The 17,653-nt window shown below is 45.3% G+C and overlaps 1 protein-coding gene across 1 annotated transcript in view; it reads left to right on the top strand.

The window, feature by feature from the left end:
• ITPA (inosine triphosphatase) overlaps positions 1–17,653 on the top strand; it is a 362,873-nt gene that overhangs the window by 209,770 nt on the left and 135,450 nt on the right. The window lies entirely within an intron of this gene.

Consider the following 17,653-nt stretch of genomic DNA (forward strand, 5'->3'; position numbering starts at 1 on the left):
CATTGTTTGAAGCGTGTGTGATAACCAACGCGATTAAAGTTCAGCTACAGATGAGTGATTGAACTTTGAAACCAAGATACGATACCTTTGACAGAGTGGTCCAGCACCGCGTGTGTGCTCATTCGAAGGTCTCTGTAGCGTATCCAGCTGAGAGGAGGCAAAAGTGAAAGAGAGGCAAATAATTGTGAATCGAAGTGGTCCTGCGACAGGTCAAACAAAATCCTGTGCACACTCGAAAGTCTTTTGATGTTGATACAGTAAAGAAAGTTTATGGCAAAGTAGATACAGTTGGTCCAAGCCCGGCAGAGGGAGATCAATTGAAAGCTTTGTGTTAAAGCAAGTTTGTGCTAAAGTAGACAACTTGGTCCAAGCCCGGCTGAGGGAGACTGATTGAAGAGTTTGTGTCAAAATGGATCTAAGCCCAGCAGAGGGGGATCCGAGGTGAATAGTGAAAATCCTAAGAAACTTGTATACATGTGAAATTCCAAAAAGAAAGGAAATTTGTTTGTTGCATCAGGCCCTCTGACAGAAGAGACTTTGAATTGCAAAGAGACTTTGGCATAGAAGGCCACGATGTTGCAGTTTTGCACTGCACCCTCATGCTAGAGAAGCCAGAGACTGTGCTAAGCTCGAGTTTTACCTTCTTGTCCCATGCTCAAACCGTGGGTAAGGGAAGCCTATGGCTTGAATATCCTGACATGATTTCTTGAACACTTTTCTTTTGCATGACATTGTTTCCCAAACTATTTGTATTTAGAGGTAAGGATTGACAATAGTTTTATTAGTATAGCCCCTTTTGACAAAACACCACTAGGATTGCATTATTATTTTTTGATGGTCATAGCTTGCTCCCATCTTTAGTTTTAGTACTAGATAGGCATTTTTCAAACCCAGTTGAAGTTCAATTAACACCCTTGAACTGTGGTCACTTGTATCTGTCTTACTGTTGATACCATGCCTTTCTTACAGCCACTGGGGAAGAGGTCACAGGAGTCACGAGAGACCTGGTAGTGCGAGGAAAGCTGAACCGGATCGGGATGTGCAGCTTGCAAATGTGAAAACAAGCTGGCGAGTGAAGGCGACGCAAGAAAAGCCTGAGTGAAGGAAACCTGAGACTGCTTACCGAGTTGTATGTGGTGGCGTGACCGAGAGTCAGTGGACTGTTAAATCCAAGAACGACACTGAGACCACAGACCAGATCATGGCACGGAGCGGGTGCACATAAGGAGAGAGAAGTCAAGAGGTCTGAAGCCTAACTGACAGAGAAAAGCAAAGATCCTGTCCTGACCACAGGACTAGTGATGCTAACCCCAACTAAGAGTGGTAACAGGGAAGGCGAGAGACGCAAGAGGAGCAAGGAACCTAACAAGCATAATAATCATACTCATCCCAGTGAGAAAAGCAACTCAGTATTCCCTAAGAAGAGTGGGATGTTATATGGAGACATTCATAAGGAAGCAAGAACAGTGAAAAACGAGGAGATTCATTATTGGTACACTGATACTCATCTCAGTATTAATCAAGCGATCAAAAGAAATGAGGATCATTACTGGCACCTTCATACTCATCCCAATAATACTGAACAGGTGGAGAGGAGTGAGAATCATTATTGGGATCCTTAGACTCGTCCCAGTAAACTTAAAGAAGTGGAAACAGAAGACAATACCGGAACACTCATCTCAGTAACTATTGAGTGAAAGAGAAAAGTGAGAGTTCAATTGAGAATCCTTATTACTGGCCGAGCCAGATTATCTATAAAAGAAATGCCAGCTGTATTAAACAAAGAGCAAGAGAACGTTTCCCTCAGAAGGCGAAAGCAAGGTGTCAAGGACACGAGAGAGAAACTGAAGAACCCTATTTCAGAACTATATTCACTGGTCAAAATAGTTGCCAAGAATTACAATTAAATTACTAAAGTTACTCTGCTGAAAACCAGACCACAGGAGAAGGGAGTCATTCTCCCGTGCTTAAGTATGTATGTATTTTATTTTGTATAGCGCCGGTAGCCCGAGGGCATCAGGGCGCTTGAACTTACTACACAGCAGTAACATGACAGACATTAAGTAACGAACACTGCGGCCTATTAGGGACCCCGAAACATTGCTTTCCCCAGCCTCTTCATCTGAAAAGGTATGTCTTCAAGTGCTTCCTGAAGGTAAGGTGGTTTACTTCTGACCTCAGCGCTTCAGGCATGCTGTTCCATAATTTGGGGGCCATCACCAAGAATGATCTACCCAAACCAGATTTCAGCTTGAAGTTGGGGACAGACAGCAGTCATTTTCCCTCCGAGCGTAGACTTCTACTCGGTATATAGGGCACTAGGCTCTTTTTCAAATAAACCGGCGCAGAGCCGTAGAGGCACTTGTGCACCAAGCAGAGGGCCTTGAACTTGATATGCTCCTCTACCCTGAGCCAGTGCAGTGATAGTCTATCTGCCGTAGTATGATCTTTCTTCTTTAGGTTCTTGACAAGCCTGACCACATTATTCTGGATCACTTGGCAGCTAGATAAGTCCTTGGAAGAGGCCCCCAACAACAGAGCGTTCCCATAGTCAAGCCGTGATAGAATAATGGCTCTGGCTATCGTGGCCATATTACCTTCGTTAAGGAATGGCTTGATAGCTTTCATTAATCTCAGGTAATAAGCCGTGTTTTTTTGCAGGTAGCTGGTCTGGGCATGGGAGTCGACCGCAGAGTTGACCATCATACCCAGTGTTTTCACTTTAGGGGCCACCAGGATGGTGGCATTTTTAATTTGAAAAGAATTGTACTCGGGTGTCATGATCTCTGCTTCCAAAAGATCAGGACTTGCCCGACTCCCTTGGAAGCAGACCCATAACCCCGGTTCCGAGTGCCAGCCAGTCCCAATTGGGACCTTTTGGACCCTGTCCTGGCGCCAGTGGCACCAGGCTCATAAAGATGCCCAGTCCCAGCGCTGGAAGCGCCGGGCTCATAATGCTTGGGTGGACTTGCCTGCAGCAGACCATGCTGCTTACTTACCTGCCAGTTGAACCCCTGATCCTCTTCTGTTTGGGACTACTTTTCCTGTTGGGTGGGGCAGGAGCCACTCCCTAGGTTCAGAACACTGGAACTCTTCTGGAAAGCAGGAACTCTTTTCTTACGTAGGCGTGGCTGTGGAAGGAGACACCTAAACACTACAGGAGGCTATTTAAACCACACCCGATGGATGAATCTTGCTTTGCGTTATTCTGCATTCTCTGCAGCAGAACGCTCATCGTGTCTTCTGCTTCTGATCCTGGGCCTAAGGGAACAAAGGCTTACCATCCTGGAATCCAGTCTTCAGCAGCACCTGTAAAGACAAAGAAAGAACAGGTTAGCACTACGGTCTTCAGTGGCAGCGCATCTCTTACCTGGTCCATCGGCTGTCACCAACGCCTCGCGCTGCATTCCGGCATCTGAAAGACAAAAGCTTACCAGCTCTTCGCACGCTCCGGAGGCCTTCGGCGCTGCATCCCGCATCTGAAAGACAAAAGAAGGTGCGTTTAAAGACATTGGGCAACTTTATTACTCACGTGCCATTACTCCTTCCCACGCCGAATCCAGTGGGTATTCCAGCACCCTTCAGCTTCTCTAAAGCTCCGAACTTGTACCTGCAAGATAAAAGGGACAGTTAGTGCGCATCGTGAAGCAGGCTACAAGCGCTTACTTACGTGCTTCCAGGCGCTTCTATTCCTCACGCGGGTTCGATCCTCAACTCTCATCAGGCCGCCATTCGCCATCGCCGGAACCCTGCAAAACAAGAGATATCAATACAAAAGACTTTTAAGACATTTGAAGTGCCCAGAACTTACCGTTCGTGCAGTTAACGACGGACAGCAGTCCTCTGAGGTCAAGAGGCCTGCACCCTTATCCAGTGAAGAAACTGGTTACGGCACCCTGCCCCGAGGCAGATGGAGAGCTCGGCATTCACTTACCTAAGGTGAGGGCGTTAACCTTTGGGGTTCTACAGGAGAAGAGAAAGGGAAGAGGAGAGAGGCACCCAATAACCCCAGTTCATTAATCCCATATTTTCTATCTGCAGACATCTTACTCTTCGAGTCAGACATACAGTGCACAGAGGTCCAGCCCAAAGAGCCAACCGTGTGTTACACATCACCTTTGAAGATACGGCATTCACCCAGTCAAGACCGGCGCCTCTGCGGGAATCAGGTGAGCGTTACAGAATGCAAAGCCTACTGCAAAACTCCCACCCAGGTGCTATGGAAACCTCGGATACCGACCAGCTAGCCCAGTTACTTGGGGAACTAAGAGCAGAAGTGCATGCAGCCCGTCAGGAAACGAATGCTCTAAGAAGGGAACTGATTATTTCCAAGGAGCGAACAGACGATCTCGCTAGACAATTGCTACAGTCACAAGCCGGACAGACTCCGTTACCCGCATCAGGGGCAAATCTTCCTTCAACATCCTCTACGAACCCAGTGCAGATCAACCTACCTGGGAATGTACCTCTGGCTCCGCCCGAACAATTTTCTGGTGACCCAAAGAGGTTTGCAGTATTTATTAATCAGTGCCGGTTGCACTTCTTATGCCGGCCAGCAGCCTTTCCAACTCATCAAGCTAAGGTAGCTTTCGTGCTTTCGTACCTTAGTGGCAATGCGGCAGACTGGTCGATCCCTCTAGTTAATCAAGATGATCCGGTTCTCCATGATTTTCAAGCTTTTCAGCTCAGTATGGAAAAACTGTTTGCAAGACATTCACAGGGGCAGGCCTTGGACAATGAGCTCCTTTCATTGCGACAGGGTAATCAAGACCTTTTGGCTTATATTGCGTCTTTCAACAGACTGATAGTGGAAACTCGATGGCCTGAGGACAAAAGGATTACGCTGTTTTATAGAGGTCTACGTGGAGAGCTCAAAGATGTGTTAGCCCAAGTAGTGAATCCCCCGCAAGACTGTTCGGACTATATTGACTTAGTCGTTCAAATTGACCACAGACTGCAGAACAGGAAGGCCGATCGTTCCAAGTTTGATGCTCGAGTATTTTCCAAACCACCAACTCCTACCAAAGGAGTAGACTCCGGGGAACCCATGCAAATAGGGGGCCTGAAAGGACCACTAACACAAAAGGAGCGGGAAAGGAGAAAACAGCTGCAATTATGCCTCTATTGCGGAAACTCAGGGCACTTTCTTCGAGACTGTCCGGTGAAACCAGCCAAGAAGGAAGTAGGAGCTGCAGTTACCAGGGTAACAAACTCTGAGCAGGGAAACAACCTCGCCCGGCAAGAATAGAGGTCCTCTGGCCGAGCGTTAAAACCAGTTCCGTGACCTCGCATTTCCTGATACCTATGGTCCTCATTAGCCCTGAACATCCGGATCGATTACATGCGATTGAAGCTTACGTCGACAGCGGTGCCATCGGCAATTATGTGGATCATGAAATGGTTTTGAGGATGAATCTGACTCTTTGTCCAAAGGCTGTAAAGGACGTCATTACTACGGTGGATGGTACGGAGATAGCCTCCGGACAAGTAACGCATACCACCCAAGAAGTGACGCTAGTAAGTCAAGATGGACACCATGAGAAGATCGTGTTCGATGTGATCAAGGCCCCTCAGTTCCAGATTATTCTAGGAATTCCTTGGTTAGAGAAGCACAATCCTCAGATCGATTGGCGAGCAAGAACGGTTCAGTTTCCAGAATGTGTCTCTACTTGTCACCCTCGACCTGGTGTTGCACTGGCAGCAATTTCCTCGGAGTCTCCCCAGTTACCTCCTGAATACCTAGAATTCCAAGATGTTTTCCGGAAGGATCAGGCTAACTCTCTACCTCCTCATAGGTCTTATGACTGCCAGATAGACCTGATACCTGGATCTACTCCTCCTTGTAGTAGAATTTATGCCCTCAGCGAGCCTGAGAATCTTCACCTCCGACAATACCTGGATCAATACCTAGCGAATGGGTTTATTCGTCCTTCCAAGTCCCCTGCTTCCTCAGCTTTGTTCTTCGTTCCAAAAAAAGAAGGGGACCTTAGAACTTGTATAGATTATCGCGCCCTGAACCAGATCACCGTTAAGAATAGATATCCGTTACCTTTGATCCCTGAACTCCTTGACCAAGTCAGAAAAGCATGCATATATACAAAGCTGGATCTTAGAGGAGCATACCACTTGGTACGAGTAAAAGAGGGCGATGAATGGAAGACGGCCTTCCGCACCAAGTATGGGCTATTTGAATATCAGGTCATGCCCTTCGGACTTTGCAATGCCCCGGCCGCCTTTCAATATTTTATGAACGATGTCCTCAGAGAGCTCATAGATGTGTGTGTTGTTGTTTACATTGACGACATCCTCGTTTATTCTTCATCGGAAACTGAACATCGGAAACACGTGAAAATGGTCCTCGAGAGATTGCGTCAACACAAACTTTTCGCTAAGTTGGAAAAATGTGTTTTCAACGTGACTGAAGTTGAATTCTTGGGATTCATATTATCACCTAGCGGAGTGCGTATGGATTCAAAGAAGGTCGATGCAATTCTCAAATGGCCATCGCCATCCTCCGTAAAAGGTGTTCAAAGCATGTTAGGCTTCGCTAACTTTTACCGCAGGTTTATCCCCGAATTCTCTCGAATAGTCCAGCCCATCACCGCCTTGTTAAAGAAAAACAAACGTTTTGAATGGTCTACCGAGGCGGAACAAGCTTTCCAGAATTTGAAAACTAGATTTATCTCTGCACCGATCTTAAAACATCCTTGCCCAGAACTCCCCTACATCGTTGAAACTGCTTCGAGTCTTGCCATGGGGGCAGTTCTATCACAAAAGGACCCAGTAACCAATCAGTTGCATCCCGTGGCATTTTGGTCCCGCAAATTCTCGCCTCCTGAAATCAATTACACTATTACTGATAAGGAACTTCTAGCTATCAAGTCCGCCTTTAAGGCTTGGCGGCATTATCTTCTGGGGGCTCGACACACCGTTACTGTGATTACAGATCACCGAAACCTGCAATATTTGAAAACCGCAAAAGCTCAATCCTCTAGGCAACTCCGTTGGGCACTATTCTTTGCCGAGTTTCACTTCATAATTACCTATCGACCTGGTACAAAAAACGGTAAAGCTGATGCCCTTTCTCGGATGGGAGTGGAAGAACATTTGATCAATCCTAAACCTGTACCTATCATTCCCGAACAAAGAATTCTAGGTGTAATCGCCACACAATCCATAGAGGAAGTTAAAGATAAAGCCAGGCTACTGGTAACTCCAGCAGACATACAGAATTGGCATCTGCAGGGAAAGGACTTTACGGTGAAGGACAACCTATTATATTTCCAAGAACGGTTATACCTGCCCAGCACAGATTTACAGAAAAAGGTAATCTCTTGTTATCACGATTCTTTAATGGAAGGACATCCCGGTATGACCAAGACCTCGGAAAAGATCAAGCGCTACTTCTGGTGGCCGTCTTGGAAAAAAGATATCAGAGACTTTATAATGTCTTGTGGAGTATGCGCCCAAAACAAGAGTCAAAAGGAAAAACCAGCCGGCCTCTTACGCCCTATTGACATCCCGCCTCGCCCTTGGCATACGCTTTCTATGGACTTCATCACCGATCTACCTCCATGCTCCGGATACAATACGATCCTAGTAATCGTGGACCTATTCTCCAAGATGGCGCATTTCATTCCACTCAAAGGCTTACCAACAGCAGCAACTCTGGCCCGAGAATTTCTCGAAAATATCGTCCGACTGCACTGTTTTCCTTCAGTTCTAATTTCGGATCGAGGTAGTCAATTTATTTCTCATTTTTGGCGAAGTTGCTGTCGGTCGGCTCAAATTGATGTGAGACTTTCGACCAGCCACCACCCTCAAACCGACGGACAAACCGAGAGGACCAATCAAACTCTGGAACAGTATTTGCGCTGCATGCTACAACAAACTGAAAAAACTTGGAAAGATATCCTTTGGATAGCCGAATATGCCTACAATAACTCTGTCCACTCGGGAACTGGGAAGACCCCGTTTTTTCTTTTATACGGTAGTCACCCTCGAACCTCGGAGTTGGATCCACTCCAAGATCTTGGAACACCAGCAGTAGACCACCTGCATTCTACAATCACCCAAGCCTTTAAGGAAGCCGTTTCTCACCTTCAAAGGGCTAAAGAACAATACAAGAAAGGAGCAGACCAACATCGGAAGGAAGCCCCCCAATATCAAGTAGGAGATCAAGTCTGGTTATCCACCAAATATCTACCTCTAAAAGGACCACGCACATTCAACCCAAGATACCTTGGTCCCTATTCCATCACTACCATAGTAAATCCAGTAGCGATCAAGTTGGACTTGCCCCCTCACATGAAAATACATCCGGTCTTCCACGTCTCTCTATTAAAACCCGTGCAACCTCAAACCCGACTAACTACATCTCCAAAACCTATTCTAGTTGATGGAGAACTCGAGTTTGAAGTCAAAAGCATCCTGGATTCCAAGATCTCCAAATCTAAACTATTTTACCTGATTGACTGGAAAGGCTACGGTCCCCAAGAAAGATCCTGGGAACCTGCAGAATATGTCCACGCGCCTCGTCTAATCAAAAGATTTCATCGAACATTTCCTAACAAGCCCAAACCCCCGGAGAAGCCCGGTTTGGGAGGGGCCTTGAGGGGGGGTGCTGTCATGATCTCTGCTTCCAAAAGATCAGGACTTGCCCGACTCCCTTGGAAGCAGACCCATAACCCCGGTTCCGAGTGCCAGCCAGTCCCAATTGGGACCTTTTGGACCCTGTCCTGGCGCCAGTGGCACCAGGCTCATAAAGATGCCCAGTCCCAGCGCTGGAAGCGCCGGGCTCATAATGCTTGGGTGGACTTACCTGCAGCTTACTTACCTGCCAGTTGAACCCCTGATCCTCTTCTGTTTGGGACTACTTTTCCTGTTGGGTGGGGCAGGAGCCACTCCCTAGGTTCAGAACACTGGAACTCTTCTGGAAAGCAGGAACTCTTTTCTTACCTAGGCGTGGCTGTGGAAGGAGACACCTAAGCACTACAGGAGGCTATTTAAACCACACCCGATGGATGAATCTTGCTTTGCGTTATTCTGCATTCTCTGCAGCAGAACGCTCATCGTGTCTTCTGCTTCTGATCCTGGGCCTAAGGGAACAAAGGCTTACCATCCTGGAATCCAGTCTTCAGCAGCACCTGTAAAGACAAAGAAAGAACAGGTTAGCACTACGGTCTTCAGTGGCAGCGCATCTCTTACCTGGTCCATCGGCTGTCACCAACGCCTTGCGCTGCATTCCGGCATCTGAAAGACAAAAGCTTACCAGCTCTTTGCACGCTCCGGAGGCCTTCGGCGCTGCATCCCGCATCTGAAAGACAAAAGAAGGTGCGTTTAAAGACATTGGGCAACTTTATTACTCATGTGCCATTACTCCTTCCCACGCCGAATCCAGTGGGTATTCCAGCACCCTTCAGCTTCTCTAAAGCTCCGAACTTGTACCTGCAAGATAAAAGGGACAGTTAGTGCGCATCGTGAAGCAGGCTACAAGCGCTTACTTACGTGCTTCCAGGCGCTTCTATTCCTCACGCGGGTTCGATCCTCAACTCTCATCAGCCCGCCATCCGCCATCGCCGGAACCCTGCAAAACAAGAGATAGCATTACAAAAGACTTTTAAGACATTTGAAGTGCCCAGAACTTACCGTTCGTGCAGTTAACGACGGACAGCAGTCCTCTGAGGTCAAGAGGCCTGCACCCTTATCCAGTGAAGAAACTGGTTACAGCACCCTGCCCCGAGGCAGATGGAGAGCTCGGCGTTCACTTACCTACGGTGAGGGCTTTAACCTTTGGGGTTCTACAGGAGAAGAGAAAGGGAAGAGGAGAGAGGCACCCAATAACCCCAGTTCATTAATCCCATATTTTCTATCTGCAGACATCTTACTCTTCGAGTCAGACATACAGTGCACAGAGGTCCAGCCCAAAGAGCCAACCGTGTGTTACACATCACCTTTGAAGATACGGCATTCACCCAGTCAAGACCGGCGCCTCTGCGGGAATCAGGTGAGCGTTACAGGCCCCAAATTTGCCAGCTGGCGGCTAGAACCAAACCGCATCAGTTTGGGTTTTGAGTCATTCAGGCACATCCAGTTTGCTTGCATCCAGTCGTCTATTGTCTTGTAAATCCTGGCGATCAGTTCGCTATCCATGGCGTGATGTCTGCCCCCCAGTTCCAATATGAGTTGAGCATCGTCCGCGTAATTCGTGAACGACACACCTGCTTCCACCAATAAGCTGCACAAGGTGAGCATATATATATTAAATAGCATGGGAGATAAACTGGCCCCTTGGGGAACTCCAAATAGGATGTCACAGGGATCAAAAAAACTGTTACCGCAGTGGACTCTAGCTTGGCGGTTAGATAGAAATGACAAAAGCCAGTCCAAGGCTCCTTCGGAACATCCCACGTTTTCTCTAAGTGCCTTGATGAGTAGATGATGGTCCACTAGGTCGAAAGCGGCACTTTGATCAAGGAGCATTAACATCCCTAACTTATTCTTATCAAGCAAACTCAGCATCTGATTCTGCAGGTCCAGCATGGCTGTCTCAGTACTGTGAGACGCCCTGAAGCCTGACTGTTGCTGGTGCAAAACTTCCTGGTTCTCTACAAAATGTTGAAGTTGCTGTGTTGCAACCTTGTCTAGGAGTTTGAGTATGAAGTTCGAGTAAGTTATCCGGCGAAGGTTAGCTGGATCCTTAGGATCCAGGCCAGCTTTTTTTACAAGCGGTGTGATAGTGACTTTCTTCAGATCTCTAGGAACTGTGCCCTCTTGGAAAGATGCATTCACTATTCTCCGAAGGACAGGAGCAAAAATGTCATTGTGTTGGAGGATAATACTACGAGGTAGGATGTTTTCTACACAAGTAGTAGGATTCATATTATTCAGCACCTCTAGCATATCCACCTCTGAAATGGGGTAAAATTTGAAATGCTGTTCTCTGCCTACATTTGTGTGAGTCGCAAGTCCTGTTTAACGTAGAATCTAGCCTCAATAATATTTTGTCTGGCTTTTTCCGTTTTGGCTTGAAAAGCATTTAGGACCGTGCTACAATCTGCCTCTGTGGGCATAAAAGGAGGATTGAGGGTCGCGGGTTTTTCAATACTCTTCAGAATATTGAAGAGTTTGCTGGTCTTGTTGTCTGCATGCTCTATTTCAGAGTTGAAGAATTCAGCCTTAGCTGTCTTAATTTTGTCCCTATATTCCTTATCTTTGCTTTTCCATTCATTTTTGCTGACCGCAGATTTATCTATGGACCATTTTCTTTCCAAGGACCGTTTTTCCTTCTTCAGAGGGTGGAGCTATGGGGTAAACTATTTTTGGCTGTTGTTGTTTTTCCTAGCAAGCTTTGTAGTAAGGGGTGCTTCTGACTCCACCAGCTCAAGAAGATGCTTGTTATATTTATCTAAAAGATTAGCACATGTGTCATGATCCTGAAAGGAACTCAGTATTTTGTCAGTGCATGTCTTTAACTGTGGCTTATTTAGCTTTTTAAAATTTCTAGTGGCTATTTTAATATGCGGGTTATACTTGTGTGCGTATGAAGGCAATTTTAAGTTAGCTGATATCAGGAAATGATCACTCCAGATACATGGTGTGGTTCTGCAGTCTTGCAGGGGTATGTTATATCCACACTGCCAATCTAACTGGTTACCCTGATTGGTGGTGGGATCCTTGTTCAGTACATTAAAATCTAGGTTGTTCAGTGCTTTTTCCAGAGCGATGGCTCCTTTGTCCTTCTTATTCCCTCGCCATAGATTCAGGTCTCCCATGATGACCGTCGATACGTTAACAGATCGTAGCGTATTTAGATATGAACAGAGTTCCAGTTAGCAGTCTGAGACCAGTGCCGGTGGTCTGTATATGGCTATTAGATTAAGGCAGTTATTAGGTGAAAACACCAGTTTCAGGTGCAAAGCTTCACATCCACTGAATCCCAGTGTCACTTTAAAAAGTTTGAGGCTATATTTCGCAATGATTGCCACCCCACCTCCCCTGCCCTGCAGTCTGTTGTCAAAGTAGATAGTATAGTCATCTGGTATGGCCTGCTCGCAGGGAGGCCCCACTGGGTCTTTAAGCCAAGTTTCTGTTACACAAAAAATGTCAAAATTGTTGGAGCTAATCATGTCTTTGATGTCAATAGCATGTTTGGTTAAGGAACGTGTATTGAGTAAGCCAATATTAATGTCCAGAAACTTCCCCAAACCCCCCCGTGTTGGTTCAATGTTAGTTTTCCCTTCCATCTCGTTAGTTATAGCCCCCACCCCCTCCTGCGATCTCGCTTGCATATGCAAGTAGAGACCTTCCTTTGGCTGGCTGAGGCTTTGATATAGACAGATGACAACGTTGCTCACAATGTTATATAACAGTGTGATTCCCCTTTGGACCCTAGCTGCAAAGCGATAAAGCCGCCCTAAAAATCACAATAAGGAATAACTAAGCAAATGGGCAGAAAATAGCTTACCCCCGAACGCCGACACGTCCGGCCACGGACCGGCACAGACCGGCTTGCCCCCTTCGCGCCGGCGCGTTCACGCCGGGTTTCAGGCTATGTAACAACTGGGACTACAAGGCTGCTGGGAGATGTAGTCTACTTCCCAGTCAGCACAGCAGCCCAGCAAGAACCTGATAAAAACACAGTTCCCTACTGCAGCGGACTTAAAGTACAAAATTTACTCTAGCACGTTACTGGTAGGCACTTGTATGATTTCTAAAAGTAATTTACAAAGCAAACCTAAATGCAGTTAACAATTTAAAATATGAGTTAAAATGCAATAACGATGAAATACTGCGAGCGGAGGCGGCGCTTAGTGCTGAAGATACTTGCTAAAGATACTTGAGGTACTTGCAGGCAGAAATGGACTTTATAGTCCGGCCAGACCGGCACAGACCGGCTTGCCCCCTTCGCGCCAGCGCGTTCGCGCCGTGTTTCAGGCTATGTAACAACTGGGACTACAAGGCTGCTGGGAGATGCAAGTTGTTTGGATAGTGGTAGGGACAGAATAGCTTAACTTTGGACAGAGGATAGATCTTCCTTTTGGACTCGCCAACAACTGACAAGCACTCTAGTTAGTTTCTGTTAGGTTGGGAAGACCCACATTTTAGGAATAGTCCTCACAAACACCTTACCTAAAGTCTCCTCCCGGGTGGCCACGAGAAGGCAGCCGCTACCTGATCTCGGCCCTGGGGGGTGGGATTACCCGGAAGGATCACCAGGGAGGAGAACGCCCCCAAGGGAGAAGAAGCACTCCATTGGGAGGGTTATAGTATTTTTCTTGCTCAAAGGAGGAAGAGTCAAGTAATGCCGAATATGTAATGGCTTGTTGTCAGACGAGCTATTCTTTCCCAACGCTATTTGTGTTGATGGTGGTAAAATCTGTTCTCACCAATCCTGTATTGGGAGTAAGAATCTTCTTAAAAGTACAGATCGTACAAGAGCACATCTTGTTAGTCTGATACTGTTGGTTCAGGTGTAAGGCTAGACTTTAAAATAAACTTGGGCGCAGAGGAGGTAACTCAACCCTGACACAAAGTTGGATAATCAATGCAAAACAGATGGTGTCAAAAGTGTATCGGACACTCCCGTCTCCTGCACACCTTATTGCGGAATATGTCCGCCAAGATTACATTAAAAAAATGGTTACATAGCAAAGTAAATCACATTCAATGTATAAAGTTCTCAAATATTCCTTTCACACAAAATATAGTAATGATGCAAGTAGGAGGTACTTTTTGTGTTCCAAATCTTCCTTTATATTCAAACTATGAGAGGGGTTGAGGTAGCACAACCATGAGTGTGCAAGTAGACGACAAAGTAAAAGCAATTTATCATATATTCCGAAAATAACTAAATCATGGGAAAGGTATAAATCAGCATAACGGGTGTGTGTATTAGTGTGACAAAGTGGCCAGAAAGCGTGTGGAATGAGGAAAAGTTTGAAAATAACTTAGTTGATGTTTTTTTGCAATATATTGCGATATATATAATGCTGAGGCATCAGTAGAACACTAAGATACTTAGTGTCTCATAAGAGAGGAGATGGATATATCTAATCAGAGGATACCAAGAAATATTACTTGTATGAACATACATCTTGCTAATATACAACTAAGTAATATATATCATTAATCATGTTGTATTTAACTGAACAATACTCAATTATTGACTAAATATTAGCGAAGCGCACACAGTACAAGTAAACCGAACCCTGGAGGAAAAGAGGCAATATATATCATAGTGGCTAACTAACATGTACATACCTCAGTACTTGTCATGATAAATAACAAAATAATAAAAACAAAGCATAACATCAAAAATAAATGCATATACATATTTCCACAGGAATTACAAATTCACCAAAATGGTAGGCTATATACATAAAATATGCAGGGCCTTAGTCATTGTGGGTTTGACGTAGATAAGGATGTTGAGATGCTCCTAGCAAAACGCTGAGTTCTATAAGCACCAAGTCATTATACATATAAAGAAATCAATGTAAATTGAACTATTTGTTCATTCCTTTGGGATGTATTATATCTAATAAGTGGATCCAATACATCTCTCTCTGGAGGAGTTTCTTTATTTTTTTTCCTGCTCAGGATGAAGTGTGTACCACTTCCAAAATCATAAATCTTATCTTTGATAGATTGTGTCTATTTTCTTTAAAATGTCTTGCTACTGGTGATTTATTGTGTACGTATGTTGGACTTATGCTCCAACCAACATTCTCTTGCTGATCTGTTAGCCTGTCCAATGTGTACACATGGGCATTCTATTGCATGCACGACTCATTTACTATTACAGAATTATCCTGATGGAAGTCTTTTTGTTGTTTTTGATTAAGTAAGTGTGGAAACTTCCTTATATTTAGAAGAAAGGTTTTGTAGAATGGTCTCCTTCAAGGGGAGAGACCAAAGAATTGTTGAACATTTTGAACTGTTGGTTAAATTCATAGGTTACCTTATTGAGTTTGTTGTATGTACAAGTGTGAGGGACAGAATCCTTTGTTAAAGCATTTCCTTTAGTTTACTTTAGGTTGGGAAATCCTTGTCGAGGTAGGGATAGTGAGGCATTTATCAAACCCTTTTTGAGTTTCATAAACATTCTCAAAATTGCCTGCCTCACATTTCTGACCCCTCACACCTTCTGACCTACCACACTTTGACTTGACTAGAGCAGTCTTGTCAAAGTGTTAGACACTGTGACCTCAAGGACGACTTACTTGCCAACTCGCTAAGAAAAGTCTCAACAACTATGTGTTGGAACAAAAAGTGCGATTCCGAGTAGTAGACAATCTGAGACCTGCAGCATTTATGATTCAAACTAACAATTTGAATATAGAATTAAAGTGCCTATATTCGGAGAAATGGCTTCTTACCTGACTCCCATTTCTGGAGCCCTCCTGCAGCCTCCTGTTACCAGGTCTGCGCCTCACGGATCTACTCTGTCGCCCAACTTCAGCAGCCGATTTGTAGTGCTGTTCTGCTACTCCTTCTTGGTGATACACCTGCAACTGTTCTTCTACTTTAGTGAATGCACAGTACTCTTACCCATCACCTCTGAAACCTCTATCATCCCCTGGAGACATCTATCTACAAGCTGTGGCCTGGAGCACTCAAAGATGTCTGAGTCCGAGGCATCCACACATTTGGCTATCCTTCCAGAGAAGATAGAAGGACCTTCCTGAGTGCTGGGTGTTATAAGGAAGGCATGGTATCAAACAGTAAGACAAACACAAGTGATAATAGTTCAATGGTGTTTATTGAACTTCAATTGGGTTAGAAAAATGCCTATCTAATCCTAAATCAGAAGATGGGAGCAAGCTACGACCATCAAATAATAACACCGTCCTAGTCGAGTCTGTCAAAATAAAAGGGCCCATACTAATAAACCTATTGCCAATCCTTACTTCTAAATACAAATATTGTGGGGAAACGATGTTATGCAAAAGAAAAGTGTTCAAGAAATGATATGTCAGGATATTCAAGGCACTGGCTTCCCTTCCCCACGTTTTCAGCACGGTACAAGGCAGCACACTGGAGCTTAGCACAGTCTGTCTTCTCTAGCACGAGGATGCAGTTCAAAACTACAACACCATGGTCTTCTGTTCCAAAGTCTCATTGCTATTCAAAGTCTCTTATTTCAGAGGGCCTGATGCAACACGACAAACATCCAAGTTCCTTTCTTCTCAGGATTTCACATGTACAAATTCTCAGGTAATTATTGCTTCACCCCGGGTCCCCCTCCGCCAGGCACAGAAACCACTTATACACTAAGCTTTCACTAGATCTCCCTCTGCTGGGCTCAGACCAACTTTATCTACTTTGCCAAGCTTTCTTTATCTAAAAGAAACGAAGACTTTCGACTGTGCGTGGGATTTTGCTCAACCCATCGCAGGACCACTTAGATTCACAATTATTCGCTCTCTTCTCGATATAACCACTTTCTCACTTTCACCTTTACCACTTCTCAGCTGAATACTTTACAGAGAACGATTCAGAACCCACGCAGTTGTGGACCACTCTGTCAAAGGTATTGTATCTTGCTTTGAAAGTTCAATCACTCATCAGGAGTTCAACTTTACTTGCGTCTTTTATCACACGCGTTTTAACAATGTTCGTTCCGGTGCACGCCATACATTGTTGCTGCTTGCAGCCTTGGCTTCAACACAGACCGGTCTTGTATCGATCTCCCCAACTTACCGGCTGTGTTTATTTCACTGACGCTGCTTTGTTCTTGCAACCATGGTCGGTACCACGGTGGCTAGTGCTTCTCCCAGTCTTGATTCTTGACGCAGGATGGTTCTGGGTATTTCCGACACACAGTGCAGGATTCTTCAGCCTGGTTCCCTGGTCTTATGCTTTCTATTCTTGAGGTTTCTGGAAAGTAATGGTTCCTTGTCGAAAAGGTCAAGGGAACTTCCCTCCTTTGCTTTTGCTGTCCTCCTTCTCTCGTTCAGCTGCCATCTCGAAACTGCTGTTTCCTCGTGTGCTTTGCCTCGCTCAGAGTGTGCTCTCGTGCTGCGCCTTTTATCTGTGTGGGGAAGCTTAATGGAAGTCAGGTGTGTGTGATGGTCAGTAATTGCCTGACCTTGCCTGACCATTGTATTGGGACACATCAGGTATACGGCTTGGGTTTTAGTCCAGTTTCTCTCATAGCAAGCTGTTTGTGAGAAAGTGTTTTTGTTGTAAAAGGGGGAGTGAGGAAGAGTTTCTAAATATCCTACCTGGTAGGATGGAGTAAAGGTGTTATAGGGAAGGGGATACCATGTCTCACCATCCTGTGTCCCACTACCCGAAGACCCCTCACCCAGGTGATCCTCCCTCCCAGACCCCTAGGAACTGGATCCCAAAGCGATATCCATGTCCTGACCACCTGGATGACAGATCCCCTGGGGACTAGTGGGTGAGACAACTTCAGGTTACTCACAGTGTTCAATTTTTTGGATGTTTCTTATGAAGTTTTGAGAACAGTCCAATGCAAGTCCTACTACTTCTGTTCTAACTGTACAGCATGTGGACCAACATGGTGCTTTTATTCTGCATTGAGTTTGATCAAACTCAGCAGTGTACTCAGAACATCAACTAAATAACTTTGACAATGTCCTAGACATTGGAACACACTACTGGAGAACATTAGGCACGTGCCAGA

The sequence above is a fragment of the Ambystoma mexicanum genome, chromosome 1q, assembly GCF_040938575.1.
Source record: "Ambystoma mexicanum isolate Mex_15411 chromosome 1q, UKY_AmexF1_1, whole genome shotgun sequence".
Classification (NCBI taxonomy): domain Eukaryota; kingdom Metazoa; phylum Chordata; class Amphibia; order Caudata; family Ambystomatidae; genus Ambystoma; species Ambystoma mexicanum.